Here is an 11,851-nt window from a genome sequence, read left to right on the forward strand (position 1 = left end):
AGTTCTTTAATGGCCTCAGGCTAGAATTAAAGGGATGTGGCCACATGGACAACAAATTATTCCAAAGGCTGCATGGTGCAAAAAATGATTGGTAAAAAACAGCAGACAGTAACGCAAATAAGGGGGCAGGAAATAGAGTGCATGGGAAAGTGAAAGAACCAATTGTATTCGAACCCTCAGTTGGATGTCAAGTGAAGATGCTGCCGCTTGATATGGGTGCAAGGCCAGTTGTCCTGCATGACACTCTAGGGGAAAGGAGTGTTGCATGCTGGCAGGAGATGGTGGCCAGGGTGAATGTTGTGTATGCTACTCACAGGACCTGGGAACAGATATGGAAGAATATGGCACAATTATGCTTGCCATAAAGTGTTGTCTGTCAATCAATAACATATTTACTGCTGTCCCTGCCAAGCCCTCATAGAATCTTACAGTGCTTTCATTGCTTACTATACACACAATACTCCAGGAAGGCTGCAACTTAATATTTTATCCATTTGATTTATATCAATTAGTGTTAATTGTATTCAGGTGGTTTGTATCAATTGGGGACTCTCTTGTATCCCTTTATATGAGAGCTTATCTAGGGTGTGCATAGTGAGCAATGTGGATCACTGTGAATAAAGGCTTGGAAGCAACTGAAGACCAGGCTCTAGTATTCTATCCTTCACCACCTGGCTATCCAGTTGTTTACATTGAACGCTTTAACACCATGACATATTCAAAGGGTTTCACACATGAAATCATTGTAACACAATCATGCATGGTTACTTGCTGACACACAGAGTAGGCTGCAGGTTGGGTACATGTCTATCACTGTGTATGCGCTCCTTAAACTTACAACATATCAGCCTAGAAATGAGACCACCCAGCACCCGCTTTTTGGGCATTACACGGCCTCCTAAACCTCCAATATGGGGGGCAGGGAGCACATGCCCATTACGAGCTGTAAGTGCGCTTCCTGCCCGCCATATTGGTGAAGGCAAAAAAAATCGGTGTCCAGAGCCCATGCCTGAAACAGGCATTAGGCCCTTTGCATTTTCATATAAGGAGCATAACGCCAGCTGGACGCCCCCTCTGCAATATTGGGTTGACATGAACTAGGAAAAATCAGGTCTACATGTGGCCTAACAGAACTCTAGACTGTAGAACCCATTTGGCTGATGGCTCTGTTGCCAATAGTGGGATGATGTGGGGTGGTGGTGATTGGGGGGGGGGGGTGGGGGGGCTGGAGGGCAATGACCAATAGGGCAGAATCAGAGGAATAGAGTTTTCAGAAGGGACATATGGAGCTGGTTGAGATTGCAGAGCTAGGTTGGGGCAAGACTATGGAGAGATTTAAAGACTAGGATGAGGATTTAAAATTTAATGCATTGGGGAATGGAAAGCCAATGTAGGTCAGTGAGGAGAGGGGTGATGGATGAGCAGGTTTACATATTCGTTTAGTTGTAAATTTTCTTAACATGGGCATTTACATGGAGGAAATTTACATTGATGGCACGGTTGTGCATATGTTAAAATGAAGGGTCTGCCTTAGATATTCTCTTGGGTACAACAGTGCTGCTCACTCCCATAATCAGTCCAAATGTCTTACACTCAGGAGTGTACCTGTACTGCCCAATGCCTAATTATACGATAGCACAAACTGGGGTGTAAAAACAGGACTCCATTTTGATCTGAACAGAATATTGTTCACTGAAAATGTGAACTAATGCATTTTGGAAATAAGAATAGGGAAATGAGATACAGCTTAAGAGGTCAAATTTTAAATAGAGTAGAGGAGTAAATACATAACATTAAAGTTGGCATTGTTGACACAGAATCCACAAGTTCTTTTAAAAGGGAATTGAATAATTGCTTGAAAAGGAGGAATATTAAAGGTCATGTATGGGGAAGTGAACAGAACAGTGGAATTAGATTAGGTGGCTCATGTGAAGAAACATATCAGTGAAGACTTGATGGGTGAAACTGCCTGTATCTGTGCTGTGGCATTCAGTAGGGAGATCTTGAACATGGCTTTTTGGCCATTGAAATTTAAAGGGTCCCTCAGAAACCTGTGGCAATATTGAATGTGAGGGATGAACAACTGTCCTTGGCATCCAGTGTTGCTATTGTGCAAATCGCCGAATCCCCCACCATCAACATCCTGGGGGTCACCATTGACCAGAAACTTAACTGGACCAGCCATATAAATACTGTGGCTACAAGAGCAGGTCAGAGGCTGGGTATTCTGTGGTGAGTGACTCATCTCCTGACTCCCCAAAGCCTTTCCACCATCTAGAAGGCACAAGTCAGGAGTGTGATGGAATACTCTCCACTTGCCTGGATGAGTGCAGATCCAACAACACTCAAGCAGCTTGACACCATCCAGGACAAAGCAGCCCGCTTGATTGGCACCCCATCCACCACCCTTAAACATTCACTCCCTTCACCACTGGTGCACTCTGGCTGCAGTGTGTACCATCCACAGGATGCACTGCAGCAACTCGCCAAGGCTTCTTCGACAGCACCTCCCAAACCCGTGACCTCTACTACCTAGAAGGACAAGAGCAGCAGGTACATGGGAACAGCACCACCTGCACGTTCCCCTCCAAGTCACACACCATCCCAACTTGGAAATATATCGCTGTTCCTTCATCGTCGCTGGGTCAAAATCCTGGAACTCCCTTCCTAACAGCACTGTGGGAGAACCTTCACCACACGGACTGCAGCGGTTTAAGAAGGCGGCACACCACCACCTTCTCAAGGGCAATTAGGGATGGGCAATAAATGCCAGCCTCGCCAGCGACTCCCACAACCCATGAACGAATAAAAAAAATGATGGGAGATACATCAAATGATGTCTGTCTTTCTGTTATTTGCATGGAGCTTCAATATGCCTGTCCATATATGGGTGGGCGAATTCTCATAATTTCTATCTGCACTACTTTAACACAGACATTAACCCATTTAAAACAGTACAGGTCGGGATTTATGTGAATATGCTAAACCTTGCATTAAAAGTAAAGCACAGAGGTAATTAAACACAGTACCTGCAATTTTTCAATTAAAGAAAGAAAGGAAGAACTTGCATTTATAAAGCTTCTTTCACAACCTCAGGATATCCCAAAGCGCTTTACAGCCAGTACATTGAAGAGTAGTCACTGTTGTAAACTAGGAAACGCGGCAGCCAATTTGTGCACAGCAAAGTCTCATAAACAGCAATGAGATAATGACCATATAATCTGTTTTAGTAATGTTGGTTGAGGGATAAATATTGGCCAGGAGACCAGGAGAACTTCCCTGCTCTTCTTTGAATAGTGCGATGGGATCTGTTATGTCCATCTGAGAAGACAGACATTGGTTTAACATCTCATCTGAAAGACGGCACCTTCGACAGTGCAGTGCTCCCACAGTACTTCACTGAAGTGTCAGCCTAGATTATGTGCTCAAGTCTTTGGAGTGGAACTGGAACACACAACCTTCTGACTCAGAGGCAAGAGTGCTACCACTGAGCCAATATGACATCAATTGGCTGCAAGTTGATGTAAAAACATTGTTTACACGGGAAAATAGTCCCATGGTGACTTAAATTGTCTATCAGTCAGTGTAAAAAGTTCAGTATTTAACAAATAATACAGTTGTGACATTGTTGCAGCTACATAGTCCATGTGCAAAGATCCTTGGTCAGATCCTGGTTTGAGTGTTTAGGTCAGGAGCCTCTCAGTTCAATGCAACTGATTTGCTACATCGTGGAAAAAATATCTAATTCCAAAAATGGCAATCGCTCAGAGAAAGGATATTTAAGCTTTATTGTTGCTGGGTACTCTCCAAACACATTAAGGGTCAAATGTAGCCTGGCAGTGCACAAAATCTCTCGGGAGCTTCAGCACTAGTGACTGACGAAGGTGCACAGTCCCAACACAAATCTGGGAGAAAAATCCAATTTAATCTGAATTTTGAGACAAAATGGACTTTCTTTGGTGTTGAGGCTGAATCTCTTATAAAACGGCACAATTGTTCATCTTAACAAGAAATTTGAAGCAAATAATAAGAGCTGGATCTGAACCAGCTTTTCACTCTTTGTTTTGGATTTTAATATATGGACATTAGCTGTGTGGATCTGGCTCTGAGTTTAATTGGTTTGAACCAATTTGAAGAAAACTGAACTGAACATTTAGTATGAGGCTGATACTAGACAACTAGTATCTAGTACTAGACATCTAGTCAAATCCTCTGACGTTCCTGGATGGCTAGCAAAGTGGGGGGTGGATGAGTGTCGCAGAATAAAGGCATTGTGAGAGCTGCCAGCAAAACTGGCGCAGACTTGCATTATCTTGGAAGGAGCCTGTTGTGAAAATGTTAAGGGCAGTGTGACTTTGACAGTCACTGGCAAAGCACGATTCCCCCTTGTCCAGCAGGCGGGAGGTCCTGCTGCAATAGGCTGCAGAGGTGAGCAACAGCCTGCCTGGTAAAGTGCAGTCTCTCCCTACACTGCTCCTCATAAAATAACTTGTGGGATGGTAAGACATTTTACAGGCAGCTACCCTCACCTGCAGTCTTCTAACAGGCCCATCTACTGCTTCTTCAGGCTCCTGCTGCAGCTGCTCCTCTTCCTCCCATCTGTTTGTCCGTCCAAAGGAGTGAAACAAAAACAGCACCCGATAAGCAGTGAGTGTTTAATGGATAGGTAAGGAAAAGAAAATTCTGAAAAAAGCAAAGTAGAAGCTGTGAACTGCCTTGGAAATGCACTACTCACAGTGGCACACAGATCCTAAGTACCTGCAGGTGAGTGCCATTTTAATTTCAGTTAAGATCATTAAGATTGGCCAGGCCTCCACATCCCTGGACTTCCTGGATACACCGCCCACTTTGGGGCTCGCCTGCACTGCACCCACCCCCCCCCTTTAAAATCGGGGCCAGGGAGTCAGTTAGTTTGTGAAGCCAATCCCGCTATCTTTTACTCAGTGGGACTGTTGCTTGGTGAAACTTCTGACCTATCCAGTTAAAATTGCGTTGGGTCCAAATTATATTATTGGACCCCTATTATTTATTAATAAGACACCTATCTGCTTCTGGCAGTGCGTTTCCTGTCTGAGTCAGCTCTGGAGTCAAAATAGCGGTTGGTGGTTCCTAGCCTGGATTCTCCTCTTATTGCTGGATTTTGCGGTGGGTTAGTCCTAATGTCCATCAATGTGAAACCACACTAGCCCACTGCTATTATCTCCCAGAAACCTCATTAGCCACACAGGGCGATTTGGAGGCCGGAAAAATGTCCTTTATTGGCTCACTACCTCTGGAAGGGAGGGAAATAAAGTCAGGTGCAGCCTTTAAAAGGCTGCATTTACAGCTCCAGACATTCGAAGATTGGTGGTGGAGCAGCAGTCTCAGGTGTAGCAGCAGCAACAAGAGCACCAAGGTCTTCAGATGCATCTGTGCAGGTACTGCTGTCAGAAGTCAGGGCAAGGGCACTGAAGACAGGAATCCCATGAGAGGATGGTACAGGCTGCCTGGAAGGAGAGGGCAGAGGCAGTCGCTACAACCTCCACCATCCCAAGAACTGTCACATTGTGCCAAAAAAGGTTCAATGACATTTTCAAGGGTGGCCAAGGTAAGTCAAGGCACATGTACCAACACATATCCTCTATACCAAGAGAGTATTCATTCACCTCCTGACCTCTCATACTCTTCCTCGCTCAGAACCTGGGTGTCAGGGTAACTCACTAATGCAAAGGGTAACCACTTTACTTACTCAACCACCATCTACATTCTTAACTCACTTTGCCTGCCACAAGGTCCACTGATAGTTTACAAGGACACTTCATCTAAAAGGACAATGCATCTCCAATTCTGATCATTTGTTTATATGGTGGTAGTGTCCATGTAACATACAGGCCTGTAACATTGGACTCGATTTTAGCTCTCGCGATCGGGTGCGTTCGTGGCGGGGGGGCTGCGAAAATTGGGGATTCCCAGGGCAGGTCTGGAGTCCGGCTCCAACCCGCCCACTTCCGGGTTCCCCAGTGACATGCTGACATGCGCGCGCAGCCCCCGCATGTGGGACTCCCGCCGGCAATTAAAGCCAGCGGGGTGCCACTTAAAATACTTAAACAGGTACTTCAGGTTGTTTACAGACCTGATTGACCTGATATTTTAGGAGGGGTGGGATTTTGCAATGAACTGAGACTGTTTCCTGTACTGGGGGAAAAACTCCCAGTTGAAATGGACGTGTTGCAGCCATCAGCCTGTGGCAGTTACAAAGGTCCATTTGACAGCTGGCGGGGGGAGACCCTCACTCATTGCAGGAGGCCACTTTGTCACTTTGGACAAAGTTTGGCCTCCACTACCCTTCTCCTAACAATAAAATTCACCAACTTGCACACTTACCCCGGTGTCCAGACACATTTACCCTCCTTGCGGACCCCCTCAGATGTACATCTTCCGGATGGGGGCCGCCTTGGCTGCAGTCATGACCTCCTCGGAGGGCGAACAGCAACACCAGCCTCGCCGGCCACGCCGTCCACCTCTGACACGTGAAGCTCCACAACACAGTGCTGTGAAACATCCACCTGCACAGCAGGAGGGAAGGCAACCACAGAGAGAGATGCGTCGCAGAGGGCACTACCCTCGCCACAGGGTCCACAGACCGAGGCTCAGCTTCCTGGACCTCTGTGAGCAGCAGTGCACATGGAGGCTCAGAGTCACTCGATATGTAGCCGTGGACATCTGCATCCTCCTTCATGCCGAGCTGCTCCCGGCTGGCCTGAGCACCATCTTCTTACCTGTCGCTGTCAAAGTCACCACTGCCCTCAACAACTTCTCCTCCGCATCCTTCCAGGGTGCCACCGAGGACATCGCCGACGTCTTTCAGTCGTCTGCACAAAAGAGCCCTGTAAATACACCTACACCCACTCTGCAGTGACACAATGGGTGGCATCAGTTGTGGGTCTTCATTGTGATCCTCAGGAAAGGGCATTATTGCACAAACCAGAAAAGATTCGCAAAGACGTGGCAGTAGTGGTGATAATATAATATTATATGTGAGTTGATCAGAAATTAAATATAAGCAAACACCATGACAAACCCTCAAACACCCTTGTGCATCCCCTTCATGCTCACGACACGTTTGCCTTACGCTTCCTACTGCAAATATGTGATGCATGCCCTGTGGCTGCAGCACAGGTAGTGGCAGGTTGAGTGAGGGGGACTGTGAAAGAGATGCATGAAAGGGTGAGTATGAGACGGAGCCATGAGATTGTATGAGGATTGGGTTGCGTGGTAGTGGCGGGATGAGTACTGGTGAGGTGAGTAAGTGCAGGTAAGATGAGGATGAGCTTTGAGTGGGTGTGAGGGGTGATGTGATAGAGTAATGTTGGCAGTGCAGAAGGAGATGTGGGGTGCAGACGGAGTGTAGGGGAATGAATAAGTGTACTCACTTCGGCTGACCTACTTAGGTGTTGGAAGCGCCTCCTGCACTGTATGCAGGTGGGCGATATGTTGGTGGTGCTGGTGACCTCCTCTGCCACCTCGAGCCAGGCCTCCTTGGTGGCAGAGACAGGCTGCTTCCTCCCGCCTGCCGGGGGGAAGATCTCTGTCCTCCCCCTCCTCCTCACCCCATCCAATGATACCTGGAGGAAGGCATCATTAAACGTAGGAGCAGCCTTCCCCCTGGGCTGCTCCATGCTGTAATTTTTCCTATTTTCTGCAGCATCAGTCAGTGGAGGACTGCCCCTTTAAATAGAGCTCCTCCAGCTGACAGACCTTGCTGCGCATGCGCAGTCCGCCCGCCAAGCAGCTTACCAGCGGGAAACCCGGAAGCACAGATAAGTGGCTCCAATTAGCCTGCGATTGCGTGCGGAGCACCCCGATTTCACCGGGCGCGTTACCCACGCGCCCAGTCGACTCCCCGCTGAGAACCCGCCGCCCTGCTAATATCGAGCCCAAATTATCTTCTCTCCCTCCAAAGGAAAAGCTGGCCTACAACCAGAGCCAGAGAAACACCTCCAGGGGAGGACTACTATAATGAAAAAGCCTGAGTCTGCAGGAAGAGGAAACTTTCCAAATTCTGGGCAGGCACACAGGCGATCCTGCAGGAGAGGGTGAGGTTGGAGGAGTGCTGGCAGCATAAAGTTGGTGTAGGCAAGGTAAAACTCGTCAGAACTCCTCTTAGCTCCATGTGCTTTGTCAAAGCATTGCTCTGCCCTTACACTCAGCAACTAGTTCATCAAGGGGCAATGTTACTTTCCACTGGGTGGGTAGGGTTAAAACCGACCCCTAATGTCAGCTTGGTGCACATTTACATTTTAGGTTTACATAGGGGAGGATAGTGGGATTGCATACTACTGTGGGTTTGACTATGGCCTTTAATCTCTGGGTCCTGGATTCAAACCCAGCCCAGATGGATGGAATGAAAGGGGGTTAACTTTTGCTGGCATTCTCCTACTTGTCTGGTGTAACTTCAGCGGAAGAGCTGCAGGAACTCAGAAAAACTGTGTAAAAGGCATTTATGCTGTTTCTCCAGGGTTCATCTCCAAATTCCCCTCCATCTGCTTGCTGTAAGGGACGTACATTAAATAAGTATGGTTAGCTTCAATCCAGTTTCTAAAAGGGATGGGCCCACAGCACAAATTTCTCCTAATTCAGCACTAAATTGGCAATCTCAATTAAGATAACACAAGCAAACAATTATCAACTTCTTAGGAGTGTTCAAGTGGCAAATGTCACTTTAATTTTGTGAACTGTGAAGGCTACAAATAAGTCATAGGGGAATTATAAATAACTAAGCAACTATGTCAATGCAAGAACTTGGCACATGATTAATGTGACCTATTTTGCTGGGGCCCGGTTTGAACAATTAAGTAGACATTCTTTTACTATTCTTATGCAATGGTTATTGAATGTGTGTTTTTTGTATCGGACACATTACAGCCAACATGAGTCATGTGAAAAATGTTCAATTTCAATAAAAATTACTAAAAGTCAGGATTAGACAATCTTAAATGATCAGTCATTACCATTTTGTTGTTTAGTTTCTTATCAGGGAATTTCAGTGTTGTTAATTTTCAGTGTGGGCATACTGTACTGCTAGCAGCAATTCCTGCAGGCTGATATACACACACGGACAGACACACAGGGGGTGAAATTGGTCTCGGTGGCAAGCGCAAAATGGGCAATAGCAAACCAGCAGCCCGCTTTACACTCTGCCTAATTTTCCATTGCGCTGCTGTCCAAGACCAATTTTCACACACATACACACACAGACATACCATATGAAAGGTCAGACTATCTAGAAATAAAAGGGTGTAAATATTCAGATCAATATTATCTTTCATTAGCACTCATTTTTTCCCCTCTCCCCTTCTGAAGTTGCTGATTATTCCTGGGTTTTAGTTGAATGGCACCGGCCACTCTTTGGTTCTGCATCCAATCTAGAGAGTGAGTGATGGCTGGATATTTCATCACATGAGACATGACAGCCAGGCCTGTTCTTGTCATCAACAGATGTCCACACTTGTGCACTTTCGAGTAGCGGTCAGTGGATAGCAATTAGGAGCAGGAACCCTATCTGATGTTTTTCCTTCCTAGCACAGGGCACTGAGAACGATAATAGTGCCCCCACTGCAAAGACAAACACAGCTTAAAAAGAGATATTATGAAGAAAGTGATCTTATCTATTCCCCTGTAAAGGACCAGTACCTTCTTTATCGGAGAAGGTGGTCTGACCAGAACCAGTAATTTAATATAAGAATATCAAGAATATTGCACTTACAATTAACTTAATACTCAGATGAAATGTTTGGTATAAACTTAAACATGGAGTTCGACATTCCTGATAAATTCAGTTTCAGTTTTAAAATAATAAAAAAATACACAAGCACCAGAACTACATGGTTGAGTATGCGTTGTCACTGTCAATGGTAACTTAAGTCAAAGTTATGAAAGGTTCTAAACTGATAGGGGGTTGATTTTCACAGCCTTCACCTGGTGTTAATGGGTCAGTAACAGCCTCAAAATTGGGTCAGTAGCTTACCCCTCCCTTAACACCGGCGACGCTGCCAACGCCATTTTGAAAGTGGCCTACCACCGGGTGTCCAAAAAGCCTGCCGGTTTCGGGCGATAGGCCCCTTGTAATTTAGAAATCGGTGTCCTATGACCCAGATACCCGGTTGATGGAACCAAAGGCGCCTGCCTAAAGTATCATAGTATCATAGCAGGTACAGCACAGGAGGAGGTCATTCGGATCATCGTACCTGTGTTGGCTCTTTGAAAGAGCTATCCAATTAGTCCCATTCCCCTGCTCTTTCCCAGTGTCATAGTAAGTGTCAAACTATTTTGATGGGCCGTAGAGCAGCAGAAGTGCTCCTCCAGAGCCCAAAAAAATAATCTAGGCTGCTGCCACCCTGGGATTGCAACCCTGAATTGACTCCACAGTCCACCCCTGCAACTTTGGTGGCGGCCACCCCGGCCCGATCTAGAGGCCTCAATCTGGTGAGCTCCATTGGGAAGCCTGCTTAAAATCGCAAGGGCCTGTTCACCGCCGGAAGGGCGGCCGACCGTCGCTCTCCGCCGGTCGGTCACCCAAAAGTCAAAATCGACTCCATAGAGATTTAGCAGTTTCTCTTAGTATGCTCACCAAGGACAGTTCAGTTGCAATCAGGAATTTCTGTCACACAACAGAGAAATTTGTAAATGTTAAATTCAAGACATTGCTGGACCGGAAGCCAACGTAGGTCAGTGACCACAGGAGTGATGGGTGAACAGGGCTTGGTACGAGTAAGGATACGGACAGGCAGAGTTTTGGATGAGCTGAAGTTTACGGAGGGTTGAAGATGGGAAGCCGGCAAACAGAACATTGGAATAGTCAAGTCTAGAGGTAACAAAAGCATAGATGAGGGTTTCAGCAGCAGGTGGGCTGAGGCAGGGGCGGAGTTGGGCGATATTACGGAGATGGAAATAGGCAGTCTTGGTGATGGTAATCAAGCCTACAACTTGATAGTCAAGCCTACAACTTTTATGAACTGAAATTTAACCTTGTGTGTGTAGTGAATGGGATGTAGCTTGACCCAGAGCTAATAAATAATCAATTTACCATTTGATTATATCAGAAATAGTACTTCTGACCACTCTGATAGGCAGAAAATATCATGTTGACAGACAATGGGGGTAAAATTGATCTTCCAGAAAACAGTTTAAATTTGCCAGCTTTATCCTAGATAAAGTTAGTGAAGTTTGAGCACTTAATGTTCTCATCCTACATTTTTAGGGTTTAAAGCAAAAGAAAATCAGATGGGGTGTAAAACGGGCTGCCGATTCATTATTTCCTGCTTTGCACTACTGCCAAACACCAAATTCATCCTCATTGTTTGGGACTGTGACCCTTGAGTATCATTGGTATAAGGGTTAAAGAAATTCTGGCACAAGATAGATATAGATGAGTTCATTCATATGCAAGTAAGTCTGGAGTAAGTTTGGAAAAGGAAATGAGCATGAAGGCAAGCATTTACATCTTGTTTTTTTTGTATAATAGCAAAATCCGCTTCACTCCACCGGTTCTTTCAACTCAGTAAGCATACAAAGTAGTTACATCTTCAGAAGTGAACTGGAAGTGGTCATTTCAGAAACAGCAACTGTTATCCAGATCTTTGAACCCTAAGCTGCACTAGGGGTGCAGCCCTTTTTCCAGCCCATTGTTTATACGGTTTATAGATCTTATCGACATTTGTTGATGAGATAAGTATGCTGCTTCTGAGACTGGCACGCAAGAGGATCTGATGAAAAACATGCATACCTAGGGAAGTAACATATTCATGAAACTAGCAAATTAACTAAATTTTTCAATGCGTGTTTAACAGAGTGTGGGCCAGCAATGCTCCAG

This window comes from Heptranchias perlo, chromosome 15 (assembly GCF_035084215.1).
Source record: "Heptranchias perlo isolate sHepPer1 chromosome 15, sHepPer1.hap1, whole genome shotgun sequence".
NCBI classification, from domain to species: Eukaryota; Metazoa; Chordata; class Chondrichthyes; order Hexanchiformes; family Hexanchidae; genus Heptranchias; species Heptranchias perlo.